The sequence below is a fragment of the Carassius auratus genome, chromosome 5 (assembly GCF_003368295.1).
Source record: "Carassius auratus strain Wakin chromosome 5, ASM336829v1, whole genome shotgun sequence".
Lineage (NCBI taxonomy): Eukaryota > Metazoa > Chordata > Actinopteri > Cypriniformes > Cyprinidae > Carassius > Carassius auratus.
In genome coordinates, this window is record NC_039247.1 from 27,767,352 (window position 1) to 27,790,387 (window position 23,036).

The following is a 23,036-nucleotide window of genomic DNA, read 5'->3' on the forward strand; positions in this document are numbered from 1 at the left end:
AGCATGAATTAATCACAAATATCTTCACTTGCACTTTAAAGGCTGCTTTTAAAGAACGCTGACTTATTTTAGTAATGCTGAAAAATATCATGGTAATTATTAAGGCACTATTTGGAACACTGGGTCTTATTTACTAATTCTTCGATGGATTATTCATCCAAACTATTCCTGAAAAATTTCCACCAGATTCACAACTGGTAAATATGCACAATTTGATCCAGGGCTGCAACCAGAGGTGGAGAAAGTACACAATTCCATCACTTTGAAAGTGAAAGGACAGATATTGCTGGTTAAATATTACTCCCTTACAAAGGGAAAGTTTGTACCTAAAAGTACAAAAGTAAAAGTACTTGCTTTTAAAAGCACTCAAGTACCAAAAGTAAATTTCTTTTTTTTTATGTTTTAGTATTGTTGTATGTAATACTTGCAATACCTTATGCCTCTGAAGAAACTTACAATACGTTACGCCTACTGAATACACTGACAAACAATGTTCAAACTGAAGACTATGAACCCAAATATAATAAAATTGTCCATTTTGTCTATTCTACACATTAAAGCTGAAATTGTCTACCGTATTTTCCGGATTATAAGTCACACTTTTTTTCATAGTTTGGCTGGTCCTGCGACTATACTCAGGTGCGACTTATTTATCAAAATTCATTTGACATGAACCGAGAGAAATGAACCAAGAGAAATGAACCAAGAGAAAACATTACCGTCTCCAGCCACGAGAGGGCGCTCTATGCTGCTCAGTGCTCCTGTAGTCTACACTGAAAACATAGAGCGCCCTCTCACGGCTGTAGACGGTAATGTTTTCTCTTGGTTCTTGGTTCTAAATAAATGCGACTTAACGTCCTTTGCGACTTATATGTTTTTTTTTCTCATGACGTATTTTTGGACTGATGCGACTGATACTCAGGTGCGACTTATAGTCCAAAAAATACGGTACATGTCTACAAATTGTCTGCTTGATCTTGTGGCACTTTTTCACTGCATGATACAGCTCAGATTAGTTTGCATTTCTACTGCAGTTTAGTACCGCTTTAGAGTGGGCGGGATAATAGACATGTCGTTCTAGTTGCACTGCCTTTATTTTCATTCTGAGCAACCTCCTGAAGAACCTTTTAATTCCGCGTTATACCCTCAAGCTCCTGCAGGATCCGTTTCTCAGCTATCAACGAGAGGAATGTCTGTACTTCCCTGAACAGACCACGAAACAGCCTTTATTTTGTTTGAAACTGTTGTGTTTGTTTAAAAATGTTGGGTTCAATCCTCACTGACTGTGCTGATTTTAATCTAGCAGGTTCAGTGATTCTCTCCGGCCAATCAGTTATCAGCAGGGTTTACATGTCACATTTTGGTTAAAGTACAGCTGCTTGGAACATCAGCCAAGGTGGAACTGAAAGTACCACCAGGTACTGTACACAGTGGAAAACCCCCCAAAGTGGAAAACCTACGGTAGCCATGAGAGCTCAACGCGCTGCAAATGAAACAAACACATGGAAATTAAGAAAACCTCTTCATCAATTTAACAACACATGCGCTGCACTCACAACACAACCAATCAGATTATCTGTGTATAATCCGTGTGTGACCTGAACACCAGTAAAAACATGTTTGATAGCATTTGGTTGTTTGCCTTGTGAATATTAACACATACCTGTTTTCTTCTGTCATGATTCTTTTTAAAACACAGAATCAGCTCGTTCTCTTGTGATTTTTTTTTCTGCATGGGCCGGCCACACGCTCTCCGTGCGCGCACTGACTTAAAAGTGGCGTAACGCCACTGTTACACTGTGAAACACACATACTCCGTGTGTGCAGTGCGTGACTGGTCCACGACAGTAGGCTACCACAAACACATACTCACTATTTGTATTTCAAATCAAGAAGTTATCAGAAACTTTTATAAAAAAAAGTATAAAAAAAAAAAAAAAAAAAGGTTTGTCAGCATTGCAATTCTCTTTGTACATATACACTCTTTAATAGACGTTTTAACACAATTTAAACAACGTATTATTCAGCACTACTTATATAGATTTATATATTAAGTTGTTCAAACAAGTAGTAAAATATTTAACCATGTAGTACTTATATTAAAATCGCAAACATTTCAAATAAAAACTTAAAATTGACAAAAACAGCCGACTATCATGTATTTTCTTTTGCATTTAAGTTTTAATACAATAAATATTGCATGTCACAAAGAAATTGTTTTTTCACATCCACCATGAAGGAGACAAGAGTTGTTCATTACGTCGCCTTGCTGAAGTAAATTTAATTTTTCCTTGCTTTATCCCGGTCCTAAAGTAAACAAAGATGACTGTGTAAAAGAGTATAATTAAATTAAATGCATTTATGGTGAGATTACTACATTTTATTTAATTAAATGTATTTATGGTGAGATTATTATATTTTCATGTCAATTTGTGTTCATTGTGTTCACCATGCACTGTCAGCCTGTCACTTTAATTCGGCGCTTGCAGCACATCAGAAATAGACTCGGTGCGGAAACGATCTCTGCACTGCACCGCACATGGAATAATACGGAGACCGGGAATCAGGTGTAATGATTAAAAAACCCGAGGCCCCTCCGTATATTCACCAGGCCCACCTATTAATGACGTTCTGTATCCGCCACTGCATTAAAATGTAGAAAAACCACCTGAAGAGATTTTGCTATATTCCCACACGTACTCCTCAATACATTTCACAAAAGCGTCTGAAACGCCCAAATGTCAAACCCTATCTTTGTCTGTGAAATATCCACTGCGTCTCTGCAGCACATGTGGTAATGTCAGCGGGAGGTAACAGTTCTCACGCACACAGAATGAACAGATACGAAACACGAAGGGTGAGGAGTGATGTTCCACTAGTTAATCGATTGTGGATGGTTGCATTATCTCAGGTGGGTAAAAAAAAAAAAAGAAGAAACGTATAAGAGAATAAAAATAATAAAAGCAAAAATGTTTCTCCAATATACTTGGGCGGCTTTTAATATACCTGGGAAACCTGCCCAAGTAAAGTCTATGAGTGGGACACACTGCGTCAGTTTATTATCAGAGATTTTTCACCCACGTCACGCTGCATCCAGAGTAGACAATCACTGTTTATATTATTATGGTCTTTATGTCGTGTTTATACTTAGTTATAGCGAAATGATTCTGGCCTATTGAGTGGATTTTGACTTTTTTTGGGATTTTGACTCGCCAAACCTTTGAAGCTCCTCACAGTCACAGGAGTGCTTGAAAGCAGTAGCCAATCATCAGAAACTAAATCTACCTGATACTGCAGAAAGCTTGGGGTTTTTAAAATGCAAACATCGACTTGGTACTGAAGTGCTGGTACTTCTGACGACACTAGAAACCAGTGTTACCATCTAACGGAAACCTGGTCCCCTTATAATAGGAATGTGTAATCCAGCAGACCACTACCATATTTTAGATGGCATGGCCAGCAAATACATCAGCATGGAGATCCTGTTTTATGGGCGAATGTCTCTCTAGTCATGTCGTTCCTCTAAAGTGTTCCAGATAGTTCTTGAATGAGTACTGGAGCAACATGTGGGAAATGGCTAATGAGAGTGAGCTCAGATATGAACCCATTGCCTCACAGGACACTGTGAGTGTGTGGCAAAGGGCATTAGCATTTCTCTGGGACTGACTTCAGGAGTCTCTGAGCCTCTCCAATGTTGTCTCCAGACAGACGGGAACCTGGGCTGCTCTGAAGTCCAATAACATGGCAGCTAGCTTATATTAAAGAGCCTCTAAACTTTCCAGTCACAAGAATGAGACAACGGCTGATAGGGTTGTGCTGATGCAGTCCAGCTAGAAAGAAGAAAACCCAGCGGAGGTCTGAAATGATCCATACCACACAGACGTTAACACGAGTTTGATGCTCTGCTCCATTAACATCAACACTCGACTAATTTCAGACACAAAGGAGATTGCCATTCACACCTACAGACATACAGCTCTTCTCATATAGAAATATGCTTCACTAATCATGAATTGTTTCTCTACTGTCTGACAAATCGTCAGCTTTAGTGCTTCTAATTAAAATTAATCAGGTGTTAAACTAATATAATCCTTTTTTACTTTGACAACTGCACAAATTCGGGTCTGTGATAAGGTCACATTTACTGCTATTCAGCACATTTTTGCAGGCAAAATCTAGTCATTTTAACAGCAATCCATGTGATCTGGAAATTTGGTGGAAGACTTCCCTATGCAGATTTTGCAATGGGTTTGAGTGGTTCACATAAATTCATTGTTCACTAAAAATGAACTTATGGAATAAATTAAATGGAACGCAATGTGTCAACATGGTCTCTTAATGAAAATGTCTTGTATTAACAATGCCTCGAAGTTTTAAAACAACATCCAATAGGTCTCCATTACTTTTTAGTTTTCCAGCATAAATGTCTAAAGATTCTTGAATCAAGATATATTTACTTGAAAGAAATTTGTGTGAAATTGTCCAAAATGGAGTTTGATTAAAACAAGAACATATCTGTCAGTAGGCTTTTTATTCAAAAGTTTTAAATAGAGTTGAGGCACTCGGACTTGGCCTTGAGCATTAATGTAATCTACTCTACGCATTTATGCAATTCTATCTTCAAAGAAAAATAATGCTTCAAATATCATTGCAGCAGTAGTTTTTATGGGTCAAAAACCACCTAGGGTGTGCATTACTTTCTAATAATTCAACAGCCCATCATCAATTATTACTTAAATAATGTAATTTCTTAACTATAAATGCATTCCAAAATATGCATATTGTGTTTTATGGAAAATAAATGCTGTGTTTTTATACACAGTGAGCCATTGTAAAGACTAGGACTATCCCTCACAGCTTAATTTTCATTCATGGAGAAGTTCAAAATGCTGTCTACTCGGACTAAGGTCTAACTATTCATCATGAAACCCACACAAAACACACACAGCCACAAACAGAGATAATAGGTGCATTTTCTGCTCTTCGGGTCCCATTAACCATACTACCCCTGTCACCACTGCCCAGCTAGAATTTACTGTATAATGCTATATAAAGTCATGTCCCTCCAGATAGGTCATTATTCACATTCTAAAAGCTGTTACACTCTGAAATATGTCAAAATGCATAAATCAAAAATCAAGTTAGACATAACTTCTGTTACATGACTAAGTTCACTGAGCAGGACACTAATTATGAGATGACGTGAAATCAAAAATCAAAATGGCAATAGAGGTTTGCTTTTGTTACATTTAAATTTACATTGCCTTTTACTAGTTGTAAAGGTTAAAACAAGGTTAAGATACTGACAAACAGTAGTGATTAGTTGGATTCGGACTCAACATAGATGGACTCAAACCCAACTTTAAGACTCGGTGTCAATGTTTTATCCTTGATGAGCACTATTACTGGTGATGAGTGACTTAAACGGCTCTAATAACTGAATGTTGAAAGAGTTTTCTCATTTGCACAGACAAAAGTGAAGGCTGGAGAGGCAGGTTTTGTGAAAGAGGGGGAGGTGATAGATTTAGAAACATGAAGCACATTGCTCAGAGATGAGCTCATAGAGAATCATTTATATAATCCACTCTCAGTTAGCTGACGTACACCATCCCTCACCATCATTAAAAGCACTCTTTCCAAACTGCAGTGCACATGTGAACTAGAGCCTCTACTGCTTTGCGTGACAATCTTTTCAAGCATTTATTTGAATGCGAAACAGTTGGTTAAATGTGGACGTCTGCAGGGTTTCAGCATTAGCGCAGGGACGGAAACATGATCCAGGTGTACAGGCCGCTGGGAAATCACAACAGGCCTGACGTCACTCTAAAATCTCTCACTTCCACACACATCAGTCGGTCTTCAGCCCAACACCCATCTGACCCAGTTCAGACTCCAGCGGAGCAGCTATTTGCATCAGGACTAGTTCAGCCCACCAGCTGCAGAATTAACATCCACAGTTACCATATCTAGAGGAATAATCAACCTTATTTCTATTTTATTCTAGTATTCAACAGCTAGGTTCAAGTTGATAACAGAGTAGGGCTACAACAAATTATTATTTTGTTTATCGAATAATCGAACGTTTTTTTTTTTACGATTAATCAACTAATCACTGACTATTTCACTGATTAATCAGTAGACATTTATTGATTATTCAGGTTTTGCGTTTAGTTCAAATATTGAGTAATACATACTCTAACAAATAAATTAAGGTTATCACTTCAGCTTTTGAAAGTCATAATTGTAATTACATAATACAGTTAATTTATACAAATAAATATATTTATTTAGCACACAAAATGAAATTTAATTTACTATATGAAAAAGTAACTGAAGGAATTCTGCCTGACATCTCTTTTTGTAAGTCATATGGGTAAGAAACACAAATACGGAAGAGGATTAATGCCAAGCAATAATAAAAAATGCAACAAAAAAAAAATGGAGATTAAAGTCATTATAAATGCAAGATTAAACTAGTAACATTTCAAGAAAAAAGGTCAAAATAAAATGCTGAGAATAAACATAAGTGCCTTGTTCATTCTATCTTGTTGGACAGTGCTAGTCAGCATTTTTTTCCATGAAAATACCACATACCGAACTGTCACCCTAAAACAGTACACCAATCCGAACTGTGAACAATGCACCCCTTCTAAGAATGATAACTCAGCTACTCCAAACACATCTGAATAGATATCAATTGTTTGTTTAGATCATGTAAAAAAATCATTTTAATATTTTTATTGTAACCAGTGGATAGTTTCAAGTCTAAAAGAAGTCCCTTTGTTCACCAAGCATTGTTTTTCTCTCTCTCGCTCTCTCTCTCTCAAGATGTAGCTTATAATCAAGCAGCAATATGATTCAGTGTTTCAATTGCTCCATCTGGACCATCTTGATATTTTTGATATAATTTAGCAAATATAAGTTAAGAGTTTCTAGTGTCTCAGAAGAGCAATCAGTGCATGAGAGAGAATGACATCACTGCATTAACACCTAGTTGTTCAGTTCAGATCGGAGCGCAGATGGATTAAAACGGGGGCTGTCACTTTTGTGAAAAAATCATTTTCGATTTTTAAGACATAAGTATTCATTGAATCGATTGTAAAATCGATTTTCCATGTAAAAAAAAAAGACGTTTCCTTTTTCAACTTCAAATAACTGATGAACGTTAAGAGAGCACTGGAAACGCACAAGTGAGCAATATTTCTTATTTATTGGCATGAAGTTTTGTGCAGAATAACAAACAGCAAAAAATATATGTGCAGAGGGGACGGCTGCCATAACAAAAGAAAAACATCACTGCAGGCTTCAACCCCGGCTGCATTTATGATTTAGGCAATACAAAAATCTCCAAGATTATTTTAAATAATGATTCAAAAAAAATTAAACTTTAAATGGACTTGAGAACAGGCCATGTTTGTGTTTTTTATTGAACGTAACCGACACCATTACAAATTTATTGGACAGGGAAACAAGTCGATCAACATTTTCGGGGTCCAGAGCAGAGCGTTTTTTATTCACTATATGTCCAGCTGTTGAGAAGTCGCACTCCGACCTCACTGATGTCCCAGGGACACTCAGGTACAGCTGCGCAAGGTGGGGGGTATTACTGCCAATTTTCCAATCCAAAAGCCGGTCGCAGTCAGCTTGCAATGGTCCTTTTCATAACTCAGAATCTCCTGTAACTAGATTGAAAACTAGCGAATGAGGTCAATTCACGTCTACGGCACCTCCAGACGCACGTAAACATGTCTTTACATTGACTTAACATTGAAATCATTCACGCCAGATGCTCTATTCGTGTTTGGTGTGAACAAAAACGCAGCATAAGAGGTCTTATAGGCGCGTAAAATTGCTGGTATTTTATATCTAGCTTTTGCAATGCATACTGCACTTTCTGAATTCTTTATTTTCTTTTTCTGCTTGGTTGTGGGTTTTGTTACATATATTTTTTTGTTGTTGTTTAGTTCTTTTCAAATTAATAGTGTACATATTTGGTTAAAATCGTTTTCGAAACTTTTTTTGGTTGGTCAGATCGATTGTGCAATCGATTTTCGAACTAAAAGTGACAGCCCTAATTAAAACCTAATGTTAGTGAAGAGTTTATGTGTCATTCTACACTAGATTCAGCACTCAGAAGAGCATGAGTGATGCTGAGAGGACAGAGGACATAGCATACGTACACAGGACGCATAAAAACAATGACATAGTAATCATAAATATATGGAATTAGGTTTATCTCACATATTTTTCCCATAGTATGCAGTCCTTTCACAATGGTAGTTTCAAACAAAATCGCATCAAAAAGAAGTTCAGAACAGCAAACTGCACAACTCTCTCTCTCTCTCTCTCACACACACACACACACACACACACACACACAGCGTCATCTACATGGCGCTGTAATGAGAGACAGAGGGAGGAATGCACACGGTACATTCTTGTCTTGTCCTGTTCGTGCTGTTATTCCTGTAATCTACACATCCCACTGAAACAAACAATGATGAAGCCTTCATGGTCCCACAAATAATTAAATAATAAAGCCACAAACATTATGGAATAGACCTTGAGAGGCTGTGTGTGTGCTACAGTGATTTAAAGTTAAAGGCTGAAAGTTGCTTTATTAGTGAAAAGACTATATTCTGTAAATGAGCACAGAATACGACGTTATACTCTCAATTATAAGAAACTTGGCCCAGTATTGGTTTCTGCTGTGGTTTCGATATCAGTATCAAGAATTGTGAACTTTTACAAGTAGCTATCTAAAATGTTGATATCATCGCAAACTTAAGGCAAAATGCACTTGATATATAGCCTACACCGCTCAGCTACACCGGAGGCATGGACTCCACTAGACCCCTGAAGTACCTGGCACCAAGATGTTAGGAACACATAAAGCCCTGTAAGTTGCGTGGTGGTAAATAGATCGGACTTCTTCATTCAGCACATCCCACAGATGCTCGATTGGATTGAGATCTGGGGAATTTGGAGGCCAAGTCATCACCTCAAACTCGTTCTTATGCTCCTCAAACCATTCCTGAACTTTTTTTGCTTTTTTTATGATCAACATTTTATTCAGATTTATTTCACTTACAGAAATAAATCACAAGTCAAGGTTCAAAAGAACTATGTACAAACAGATGCCATGAAGCCGTCCACTTACACAGAGAAAGAGGAAGAAATATAAAAGGACAAAAAAATCAGTGAAGCATAGTAGGGATGTCAACTTTTCATCCGATCTAGCAACTTCTCCGCAACATTTGTCCAACTCCGAATAGTGTTGTCCTTTGCGCCGTTGAGCCTGGCAGTGGTACCTTCCAGCAAGGCAATGTCTCTAAAGTATGATAGCCAAGTGAAAGTTAAAGAAGTGGAAGGTTCTATCCATAATTTCAAAATAGTATTTTTGGCAGCAGTCCTTGCAGCTGATAAAGTCCTTTTCTGATGAGCATTCAACTGGAGACTGGAATCATCTAACAATAGAAAAAGTAGGGGATCTCGAGGTACATGTAAATGCATGATATCTGAAAGGACGGAACATAAAGTTTTCCAAAAAGGAACCACCACCGGGCATTCCCAAAACATATGTAGGCGGGTAAGAGCCTACTGTGGATTTATTACATAAATGGCAGTGAGGATCAGCTCTAACCTTCATCTAGGGCTGGGCGATATGGCTTAAAAAAAAAAATCTCCGATTTTTTCACACCAAACCCGATTTTCGATTTTAATAGATTTTTTTTTTTTTTCTATTTAAAAACAAACTACAACCTACAAAGAAATTGCTCAAAACAAATGTACTCTTTATTTTGTTCTGATTTTCACCAAATTTCCCATTTGTGCATAAGTGTAACAGGAAACAAGCCTCAAAACATGCTTGTAAACGAGGTGGCAGGCACTGCCATTGTAAACAGTGAAAATGTAGCTTATCAGTTTCCTAATAACTTACAGTGACACAATGCACCTTCAAAATAAATTAAAATATAAATAAAAAATAAAATTGTGTGTCCCTCTTTGATAAAAACACTTTTGGTTAAAAAAAATGTAACAAAAATGACAAAATTAGATCTATAACAAAAATACATACTTGTCACAATGGTATTCATAAAGTGTTAACAAAATTTTAAACTCATTAGCGTTAGCATTACAGAAAGGTCTGATTTACGCACTGTTACAACAGTCATTGTTTTTTTTCTTTTTTTTCTTTTTACATTGACATTTTGAGTTCATGATTTTAATGTTGTTGTTTTTTTGTGGCACACTAAAGACTAATGACAGACTTTTGATCTTTGAATAATTTCATCTGGTCACCCTAACGCTAGTATAACCACACTTTGGAACGTTTTGCTCTCTCCGCCATCGCCACTATTTATTATTAAGCGTGAGTTTTCGTTCTGTTATTCGTGTGTGTGCACCGCACTCGTTCATGTTGTGTGTTTGTGACTGACAGACAGCCTCCACAGCGCGCATGACAGATTTCGCAGATTTCACAGACAAACGACTTAATATGACCGCACATTAGAAATGTTTGGTGAGAAAAAATGTGCAAGATAACATTATTAAGGAAAAAAATACATAGTACATAAATTTTTTTTCCCTCCAGTAACGTACCGAAAGCAGAACAGTCTTTCATAATTTAGCCCCGGGGCCAGTTTAATACCGGGTTTCAGTACCCATCCCTACTGTTTAAGATGCTGGAATAAATTTGTTGTGCTGCTACCTTTTGTAGCAACGGCTTTTAAACACACTTTGCAATGTGGCGTTATTTGTTCTGTGTCTGACACTAAAGAAGCAAACCAATTCCAAACAACGGATGAAACAGTGCCTTTTTTTGGAACGAGCTCTGCGCTGTTAACTGTCATGTTGTCTGCTTGCGGCTGTAAGGAAAGCGGGGGGAGGGCGAGCCCACTCTGAACTACGGAAGCCTAAGGGGAGAGCCGGTGGTGGAAGTTAAAGAGAAAAACGATTTTCATTAAAAATAAATCGCCCTTAACATCAAATTCGAGTTAATCGATAAAATCCATTTATCGCCCAGCCCTACCTTCATCTTATATAGTACACTAGGAGTGAAATAGGCTCTATTAATACATTTATAATGTATCATCTGATGTGCAAGATTTTTAGAAGCAGTAAAACATCTGGCCCATACCACATCCCAATCAGGTTGAACAAGACCATCCCTTTCCCAGGAGTGGATAGCTGGAATATAAGTATACTGTAATATGAGAATGGAATTATAAATCTTGAAACTAAACCACTAGAAGGAGTATCAATGTTCAACCATTCCCACAGAGGAGGAGTAAGCACATTGGTGGCCCAAGGAACGCCGTAGGCCTTTAAAGCTGCCCTCAGTCTTAAATATAGAAAAAAAGAGAATCCAGGTAAAGAAAACTCTACACTTAAGTCCGATTTGAGGCCATTATTATCACCATAAATGTCATTCAAAGTATGAACACCCGCATCAGACCAGATTTTAAAAACAAAAGGTTTGTTGCCGGTGCATAAAACGAATCAGACATTGTGTAATTATCTCTGCACTTTAGGATATCGCACAAGATTTGACAACATTGAAGGATTTCATCACTGGATAGTTTTTTTTTTCCGACACCATCGTGTCAATTGATTTTGATTAATATGCGTGAGGGAGAGAGAGCAAGACAGTGCTCATGTTGTTTGAAGACAGTGAAGGTGAGCATGCGCGGCCGGGGCTTGCTCGCTCACTCTCTCGCTCGCTCTCTCACTCTATCTCTGCTCATTCTTATATGTTCCCAGTTAAACTGACAGGACTTAAAAACACATGCAAATGATAAACTTTCACTCTACGATGGTTAAGCTGTGCAATTAATCCGCAATTCACATTCGTCTAGGGGCGGGGAGCAGCTGCTCCGAGAGAGAACTGAAGATAAACACCAAGCAGAGCCAGATAATGAACGAGAGATTGACTCGTTCTTGAGTAAAGAACAGGTTGCATCGGTTTTCAGATCACCAGTACACTGAACTGAGAACTGTTTCTATCGGATGCGTCTGATTTGAGAACCGAGGAGCTGATGATAACTGCGCATGTGTGATTCAGTGTGAACCAGACTGACACACAGCGCATCTAAATCGAACTGTTTGTTTTGGTGATTGATTCTGAACTGATTCTGTGCTAATGTTATGAGTGCGGGTAAACCGAAAGCTTGAATGGAGGGAAATCATCGTCAATGATGTCATTACGTAGAGCGCAAAAGAACCGTTGAATCGTTTTTTTCAAACGGTTTATTGAATCGAACTGTCCGAAAGAACCTGTTCGCGGAAAAACTTCCCATCACTACTGCAGTGACTTATGTCAGCACCGTCACTGCAGAGTCGTGAACGCGGATTGACAACAGACCCGGAAGAGAACACAATTGCTGAATAAAGTTGTTATTATTTTTATTTTTGGACCAAATTGTATTTTAGATGCTTCAACAAATTCTAACTGACTTTATGATGTCACATGGCAACTTTAATGATGTTTTTATTACCTTTCTGGAAATGGACAGTATACCGTGGTATACCAATGGAGGGACAGAAAGCTCTAAGACTAAATCTAAAATATCTTAAACTGTGTTCTGAAGATGAACAGAGGTCTTACGGGTTTGGAATGACATGAGGGTGAGTCATTAATGACATTTTTGGATGAACTAATAAAATAATATATTCAATATGATGATCCCACATTTCTGCTAAAATACCATGTTTTTACCAGGTAAGCTTTCTGCCTGTATCTTTGTGCAGTGTTTCTCCTATTTGTCATTTAATTTATACAGCGAACATGCAGCATCGGGGTGGGCGGTACGATACAAATCTTATTTCATGGTAGGGATGTAACAATTCACTCAACTCACAATTCGATTCACAATACTGATTGCACAATTCTATTTTCTCACGTTTTTTTTTGTGTTTTTTTTTAGCTTGGACAAAATGCTGCACATTTCTTTGTGAAACAGTAATATGTCAAAATTGAATTTACATTTTAAAACAAACCCCAAATCTAATCAAATAAGACAATTATAGACTCTTTATTAGGGCTACATGATTAATCGCATGCCATTGTCATTGTCGACTGATGGTCGAAACATATGTTTTGGAGCAGGGGCAAAATAAACCGAGTCAAGTCAGATATCCTACAGTCATAATTACTGATGTTAACACAGGGAAAATGTTTAACAAATGCCTCCCAGATACAAACTGTGTTAATAATGTTTTTATATAAAGATAGTTAACCCTTAATGTCAGCGAAACCATAACAATTAACCATTTTTACAATAGTGCTCTCATAAAGTTAGCCTATATGACATAAGTTATTAATGTTCTGCATTTCTGTTTTGAGCTGCGCCCACTGGAGATGACCAGTATAGTGAGCATTTGATAGCAAGTTTTTAATCAATGGGATTAAACTCATCATTTAATGGATAATACGCTTCGTTATTTATACAGCACAACATTAATATTAGGACTTATAGGCTATCTGCAAAAAGAGCCCGAATGCACCATATCATCAGGGCTATGAATGTGAACTCCGTTTGTGGACATGTTCTTCACGAAACATGGCAGCTAAACTCTAAAGATTCACAGTGTTTTATTATAATGGTGTTCTCATTATAATGGTATGGGTGTGACAGTTCAGTCATAATATTCTGCACTGTAGTTTGACAGCGCTGTGCGCTGAAAAGATATCACTGTAGTACTACAATGAAGCACTTGACTCAAAACCAAACGCATCTTATATCAGGTAAATAATATATCCACAATATATATACACCGGCTGAAATGTTTTGAAATCATTTGTACCCTACCTGTTCGAAGCCTCTGTCTTTTAAGATTCTTATTCACGGCTTTATCATAATAGGCTAATATTAACTCATTGGGAGAAAACCGTAAGTTCTATGTGAAATCAGACATTTGAGCTCCCCCATTTAGTCAGAATGGCATAATCAATAACACCCCACGAATATTCGACTGTTAGTTTGGTAGTCGAATCAGGCTCCTCGGATCGAAGCATCGAATCGTCAACTATTCGGGTCACCCCTAGATATGTCTCAATATATGTTTTTTTATTATTATTATAAAAAATAAGAAAAAGAGGATAATTACAAACACAACGGAACAAATAAATATAAAATAAACTTTATTCAGTTACAGTAGGTTTATGTAACATAGTAAGAAATAAAGAAATTGAAGAGAGTGTATAAATAAAACACTGCATAGTCTTTCCTGTATCAAACATGAACTGATTTCTCATTAAATATCCAACAACAACTCAGTCAAGTGCAGACAGCAGAGACACATGGAGCCTGTGGCAAGCCATTCAGACCATCACTGATTACAAGCCCCCGCCACAGGCCTGTGATAATGACACATCCCTCCCAGGTGCATTCAACCACTTTAATTCACGGTTAAACATGCAGAATGACACGCTTGCAAAAATACTGCCCACACCTCTCAACTAATACGGTCACGATACTGGAATTTCATACCTTGAAAAATATCGATATTCGATACCATTTTGATACCACAGAGAAAAAAACTGCCACAATATTAATGGGGGATTTTATTTTATTTTTTACCCTTACGCATTATTGGGGACGTTTTCGTCCACTAGGGGGTAAAGTTGAGTCTTAATTTGGCCACCGCTTTCTCTTTGTTTCAGCAAATGGAATGATTTTTGGTGACGAATCTTATTTTCACACATATTTTTGGAAAATGCTTTGAAAATTCTCAAAAACTCAACAGTAAACTGTGGGCAATTTCACTACCCTTTCGTTATGTTCGTGGATGAAAACATCCACTAAATTAAACTCCTTTAAAAATGTATCAGATAAATATTCTTTCCTATTTTTTTGCAGAAATCTATTAATCAACCTCTGTCCTGATCAAAACTACCAAATGTTTTAAAAAAATCCAAGATTTAATTACCAAGTTCATAAATTATGTCACTGATTTGGGGGGGGGGGGGGGGGCACAAACAAAATGACTTATTTTCAGTATAAAAAGTGATTGTATACTGGATATTTTTGTACCTTTTATCATAGTCTTGGACATTTCAACGATTAGTAACAACATTGGCTTTGATACATTGTTAGTTTTTGTGCAGCATTAGATTACAATTTTTTGTCCCTCATTTGTTGTTTCTGGCTGTTTTTGCCCCATTTGACATTTTTTGATTGCAAAGTCATGACACCATATAATCATGCATTCTTGATTGTTGGTGGTTTTCCCTGTTGGGAAGAGGTAACATTTGTAAATTCTATGGTTGATCACTATGTGGGACCATGAACCCTTTAGATAGGCCTGTGCAAAAAAAAGCTTAGTTTCTGGCTTGTATATGGAGTTATATGGAGTATAAGACAAAGACAAGTATCGGCAACAATACTAGCACATCTTGGTTAATGTTTCAGTAATTTTAAAATGAGAACAGTTACCAACCTATCAAATTTTTTTTCCATAGATCCGGGTGTCTGTATTTCAGGTGCTTTGCTAAATTAGAGGTGTTAGTGCCTTTTGTTAGCACTGCTCTGTATAAACTCTTGCATATTGGCTTGCTTGTGTCTTTCGGCTTTCCATGTTCATTTGCTTCATATTTGGGCTGTGTGATTAATCAAAATCATAATAAAATCACAATATGAGTGTGCGCGATTTCTAAATCGCTTTATAGAATGATTTTTCATTTCCCCGACCTTCCACAGGGCATATTTGGGCATATGCCTAACTCCAGGTTCACACACTCTGTCTGTGATGTGTAGCCTATTTTTTCAGAGCCCATGTTAATGGATCAGAGCGTTCACAATGCACGCGGTAAAAGATGTGAACAGAAAAGGTTAGGAATTAGTGTTGTCAAAAGACCTGGTACTTCGGTACCAAGTCGGTACTAAAAAAATGTAAATGTGACGGTCCCAGGTTTCTTTAAGTACCGGTAGTACCGAGGTCCCGTTGAAACCCGGTTCAGCGCTATGATTTCCGCGAAGCAGAAAACGAGGACGAAATCTCAAAATCCAGTCATGACAATGAAACTTACATTTTAATATGGACAGTCACGGAAATGTTCAAAGTTAGCATAAATTAATCAAATCAAATCTCCATATGGACCAGTATCTTTAAATGTTAAGCTGCAAAAGTTGGTTGAAATATGAATCCGTGTTCTGCGCATCTCTGTGTGAATTAATTAGACGTGCGGGTTTGTTTACTACATAGACTGAAGCACATGAATTAATTTCAGCATCTGAGCTTCAGAGTTCTCTCTCTGAACTTTTCAGTTCATCTCAATGGACGCACAGCGCATATGTATTTGATGCTCTGTCAACTCTTTGTGAAGGCGCACGACTCACCGTTGCTTTACTGATAGCGCTGTTTCTCACACATGCAAAGAGAGAGAGTCTTGCCACACAGAATCGACACGATATATGTAAAATATTCTTTGTTGTCTTCTCCTGTCTAGAATTATTCATATTAATTTTCGAACAAGCAGAAGACATACCGGTTTCTCCGGTAGTGGGCGGAGCTAATGCGCAAATGGCAATTTCATCGGCTGGCGCTGATCTAGTACCGTCCCTGTTTTGATTTCAGCAAATCAGTTTGACCGAATGTAGACAACGTGATTAATATTCATGAACCCAGCAGCTCATCAATTCATAGTGCATTGTATATATATTAGTATGATAGTAGAATTAGTAGTAGTATTATCATCTTTTAATAATAATTTATATGATCTATTACTATTTTTGTAAATACCCTCAATGACCAAAAATATCTTAAGCATCACCACCAGGCTTAAGTTCAGTTAAAATGACAAATATGCATTCATTAGGCCTAAAAGTAAATTTTTACATAAAGGCATTGTGCTAGAAATACCACTATTATTTAGTAAAATGTATGTGATACTGCTACTACTGTTGAAAAAATTTATAAAACTTTATTTTTTAAAGAAATAAATCACTATATTTCTTCCATGTTTTAATTTTAATAGCAAATCCCCTTTATTTACCAAAAATAAAATGTGTTTAAATTTCATAAATTAATAGACAAATTAAATTTGGATGAAACTTGTTTACTGTTTTTCATAATTATATAACTTTAACTTTAAACAGAATTGTAAATAAGTATAAAGAATGGCAATGGTTTTATTTTTAGTGCTAAAAAGTAAATCTTTTTTAAATTAGCATATTTTTGTGTTTTGCTTTGGTACCGAAATTGGTACAGAGAACTGTGGATTTTCACTGGTATCGTTACCGAATACTGAAATTTTGGTACCGTGACAACACTTTCTCTTTGGATTTGAGACTTTAGTCTTTAACTTTACAGATTTTCTTCATGTACCAAGAGCTTGTCCCAAGTGAACAACAAGTGCACTTCCATACTGTACTTAAAGTGCTCCATTTTCACACACTAATTTTGTACTTAATAAACAAAAAATTATACTTTAGTACTGAAGATAAACGGTCCCACTTTATATTGGGTGGCCTTAACTACTATGTACTTACATAAAAAAATAAGTACAATGTACTTATTGTGTTCATATTGTATTTTAAAACACTTTTGCTGCTATTGAGGTGGGATGGGGTAAGATTAGGGAGAGGGTTGGAGGTATGTGTAAGTTTAAGGGTGGGTTAAGGTGTAAAGTATGGGTCAACAATGTAATTATAAATGTAATTACAGAAATTAAATACAGATGTAATTACATGTAGTTTTTTTATATATATATATAAGTACAATGTAAAAACATGTATGTACACAATAAGTACATTGTACTACATTATTAATTAAAATGTAAGTACATAGTAGTTAAGGCCACTTAATATAAAGTGGGTCCAGATAAACTTAAGATCACCTAGCGTACTCAACAGCGCTATTTTGAGACACCATGAAAATGATCTAAAATGTGCTTTTAACATACTATTTTTGTGTTTTAAAGTTGCCATGTGTAAAAATTGAGGTAAAAATATCCAAAAAATGACCAACACGCATCAATAGAATGAGAAGAAATAAGGGCGATGATGTCATAAAAAAATGTCAAGTTATAGTGCTGCAGAGATATCAACCTTAATTAGCATTAGCATTACTAGTCACGGCCCGACAGGTGTCGTAATACCAGTTTCGGCCATGGGAGGCGGTATGCGGGCAACATAACCACCAGCCAACCTGCAATACACAAATAACTCGCATGGCTTGTGGGCGTACTTGAACCTGATGCCAATCATGTGGAAAGTACAGCCCACTACTTCATTTCAGTTCAGGGAAGAGAGCGGAAGGATGGCTGAAGCCCTTGGAAAGAGACCCCTACCACCACCACCCGCTACAGGGAAACAACCGCGCTCGGAATCACAAATCAAATCCGATAAGAAAAGGAGCCGAACCAGAGTAAACATCGGCACTGCTTTCCATCGCTGGAGACAACTGATGGACCATAAAGAAATGACGTTCGACTCCGAACTTGCAACATTTATTTTGGATTGGTGCTGAGAAAGATGCTGTTAGTATTTCGCTAGAAGTTTGTTTTATATGTTTGCGTATTTTTTTTCGGGAAGTTAGAAATGTATCGAAGGCTGTTCGATAAACGTGCTAATGTTCGCGATGGCTAACCGTAGCTGCGTTTGATAATTAGCTAGCTATAACTTACCCATTTTTTTTATATCATAACTAACCTGCTCTGTCTAGTCTGTTGGTCTCTGTGTCCTCTTTGCTTCGTGGTTTTTCTGTGCGTGAGAAAATTGATGTGTGGCGTGAAAGCGTGTGAAAAGAGTCAATTGCGTGTCTCACGGTGAATGCTTGAGAGTTGGCAGCTCTGGTTACGTTGGTTGGCGCTAGCTTGGTCAACATTAGCTGTCTGATGTTTACCACTGATGTTGACAGAATGCTGTCTGTCAAATTAATTTAATTCAAATAATGTGTATATACAACTCAAAATGTAATATGAACAAAACGAATATGAACATATTCACTGGTAAAGGTGAAGGGGAGTAGCTTGAAGATGTCATGTTTCAAAATCACTTGACATCACCCAACGTTCCTCTGGAGGCAAAACGTCCTCTTAGGCTTCGGCTATGGCTTTAGGGTTGTTGTGAAGGTAGGGGTGGAGCATAGAGACTACGCCATTTCTCGTTTGTTACTCTAGAGTAGACCAATTCACTATATTGACCATCTGGTATGGAATGTGGAGTATGACTTGATTTTTTTTTTGCCAGACATAACACATGGCACCTTTAAAAGTGCATTTAGTCACCATTTGTAGTATACTTGAACCCATCTTTCATACACTAGTACACTCAAGTGTACTACAAGTAGTAGCTAAATACACTTTTAAAACAAAGATAGTATGTTAAAAAATAGGGCTGAACAATAATTCAATATCAATATGTATCGCGATATATATTTTTTTTCAATAATGGTGATATGATTTTTAAACACATTTCAATATACATTACCAGTGTTTCCAATGCATTTATTTATTTGTGGCATTTGATTTAATGTTTATGTTGAATAAACATCAGCACTGCATGATTCAAAATTAAAACATGTCAACGTTGTTTTATATTAATGCATCTCTAAATGGAACCAACCGTCTTCAGAAAAGTTTCAATGGCATTTATATTTCATTTTACCTGATAAAGAAGCGTTCATGAGCAGAGCTGATTTGATTACAGCTATTATTGGCAAAAGCGTTAGTTCTACCGCTCTCAAAGCACCACCTGCTGGCAGACATTCACCTTCACCGCATTTTCAATAATAAGCCTGTCTCCAGGAACATGGTTTTGTTGTTGCTCTTCTTTTCTGCAGCAACTCACAGCACTTTTCATACTCTTTATACTAGCTAAAGCACATTTGTTTCAATCTATAAGAATAATCAGCCTACACTACCAGTGAAAAGTTTTTTAAACATTAAGATTTGTATGTATTTTTTTTAAGAATTCTCCTCTGCTCACCAAGACTGTGTTTATTTGATCCAAAGTACAGCAAAAACTGTAAAAAAAAATTTTTTAAATATTTTAAAATAAATATTATTTAAAATGACTGCTTTCTATTTGAATACATTTTACAATGTAATTTATTATTCCTAAGATCAAAGCTGAATTTTCAGTATCATTACTCCAGTATTCTGTTTCAAATGATCCAGAACACATTTTAACATGCCATTTTGCTGATCATCAATATTTAAAACAGTTAAGTACATTTACATTTATTCATTTAGCTGACGCTTTTATCCAAAGCGACTTACAACTGCTATATATATGTCAGAGGTCGCACACCTCTGGAGCAACTAAGGGTTAAGTGTCTTGCTCAGGTACACATTGGTGTCTCACAGTGGATTCGAACCCGGGTCTCTCACACCAAAGGCATGTGCCTTATCCACTGCTAAATTGGATCAAAAGTGATGATAAAGACATTTATAAAGTAACAAAATATTTATATTTCAGATAAATGCTGTTCTTCTGAACTTTCTATTCATCAAAAAGAAACCTGAAAAAAATTCTACCAGCTGTTTTTAACATAATAATAAATTATTTTTGAGCAGAAAATCAGAATATTAGAATGATTTCTGAAGGATCATGTGACTGGGCTAATAATGCAAAAAATATAGCTTTGAAATGACTGGTAGTGTATGTTAGCCTACAGTTTGAAGTTAAATATATTAATATTAATTAGGTGAGTGACCGTGAGTCTATAAAACGATTATTTGACAATGATTTCACATTTCTTGTTTGCATGAAGGCTAAATGCAAATAAAAGGTGAACATTAAGTTATTTGTGCTGGGTGTTTTTTTTTTCTTCTAAAATATTCTATGGTTTCATATGAGGTGCCATACACATGTCAAATTCATTTTTCATAATTTTGTATGCACAGACATCTGTTGTGGGCATTCTTGGCAATTTTTATTAGGCTTTTTAATAGTGTTAATATCAATATTGGATATATATATATATATATATATATATATATATATATATATATATCGTAATGACCGACATTAAGAAATATATTGTGATATAACTTTTGGCCATTTCGTCCTGTCCTAGTTAAAAGCACATTTTAGTTCATATTCATGGTGTCTCAAGATTGCACAGTTGAGTACACTTAGATGATCTTAAGTTTACCTTTCGAACCTTCAGAACACTTTAAAAATGGACTTTGATGACATTCGATTTTGGATAGATTCAAAACTGTTGTTACGTCTCTAGTGATAAATTTGTATTGTAGTCATTAAATTTAATTAGTATTGTAGGTGATCTGGTGTCAAAGTGGAAAGCAAAAACTAATATATATAATAAATTGGTCTTAGTTTGTTTTATAATTGTTCTGTTTTTCATTAAAAATAAAAATTTTAACAAAACAGAGAATGTGAAGTTGAATTGAACTGGCCGACAAACACAGCCATGCACGGACAGCATGAAGAAATCAAGCATGTTGTGATAAAATAGCCAATACTATCAGCCACAGAATGACAAACACAATTAGAGGAAACCTGTAAAAGCACATGACATATGATCGTCACCAACGTCAATTATTCTTACAACAGGGATAGGCAACTCCGGTCCCGGAGAGCCACTGTCCTGCAGAGTTTAGCTCCAACCCTAATTAAACACACCTCAACAAGGCAATCGGTGTTTTCGGTAGAGTTGTTCCGATTCCGATACTAGTATCGGACAATATCTCCGATACCAAAACAAATGCTGGCATCTGCATCGGCGAGTACATGAACCCATATACCGATCCGATACCATTTTCTTAAACAAGACCTAGTTATGACCGCTAGCTTTGCCTAACTGCTGCACGGTTCTTCTTCGCTGCTCAAAATGCATTGAAAACACAGGAAGTTGTGCTGTGTTGCCACAAGCAACCCCTGTTTAGAGCAGTGAAGAAGAAATGTAAACGCGTTATCAGCACTGATCTATACATGTCTGGATCGCTCATCGCGTTCTAAACTACCAACAGACAGTGAAGCCGCTTCTATATTATAGATCAGTGGTTAGCAGTATGTCTCTGTAGTACCGGTAGTTACCGACTCCCGAGTATATTCGGTACCCGCAGCTGCGTTCAGTCGCTTCCGTGTTAGTCAAAGCGCAGGGCTCCAGACTGTAGCCGAATATATACTAGTGTCTGTGAATATTAAACTGCAAAATACTATTTAAATATTACTCCTGCAAATTCTACATATCTGTAGGTGACGGGCGCAGATGCAGGAGCTCGCTGTTTTGTAGTCTCTGCCGTGTGTCACTATATGAGGACACAAACACACTTCATGAGAATTTACCATTTCATTTGAGAAAACTGTCATATCATACACACAGACACTCAAAGATCTTCATGGCAACCCATCAAAATAAATGTTTGGTTTAACATGAGTAAATTGACAATATATTAAGCTACTGTTGTAGCTAATAATATATAATAATAATAATACGTCTCTATTAATAATAATAATTATGCCTAGACGGTTGCTTGTTTTTTACTTGTTTTGTTGTAAAAAGATTGTCTGATTAATATATAATTTTTTATATTCCTGGACTTATTTGTTGCAGTTTTTTATACAGTTATATTGTAAAACTAAAATACCTTTTTTAGTTTGCGATGTTAGATTTTTGGCTTCATTTGAAGTTCTTTTTCGCTTAAGAAAATAAATAATACTGTCAAATTCATGTCAGACAATGAATACAGTAGTTCACCATGTATTTATTCAAGTTTAATAAAGGGATCAGTAGAAGCACAACATAGAATAATTCTAGCAATTTACACAGGGCTAGTAGTATATACAGCTGTATTTAAAGACACACACCCAGGTATCGGATCAGTACTCGGTATCGGCCGATACCCTGAGCCCAGGTATCGGAATCGGTATCGGGAAGAGAAAAAGGGTATCAGAACATCTCTAGTTTTTGGGATTACTAGATAGATACAAGCAGGTGAGTTTTTATGAGGGCTGAATCTAAACTCCGCAGGATAGTGGCCCTCCGGGACCGGAGTTGCCTATCCCTGTCTTACACCATACAAACACTAGACAATACAAACCGCAGCTGCACTATCAGCTCAA

At 36.6% G+C, this 23,036-nt stretch overlaps 1 protein-coding gene across 1 annotated transcript in view; it reads right to left on the reverse strand.

Moving 5' to 3' along the window:
- The window catches only part of abl1 (c-abl oncogene 1, non-receptor tyrosine kinase), a 56,481-nt gene that overhangs the window by 30,735 nt on the left and 2,710 nt on the right, over nt 1-23,036 (reverse strand). The gene's annotated exons all lie outside the window — the stretch shown is intronic.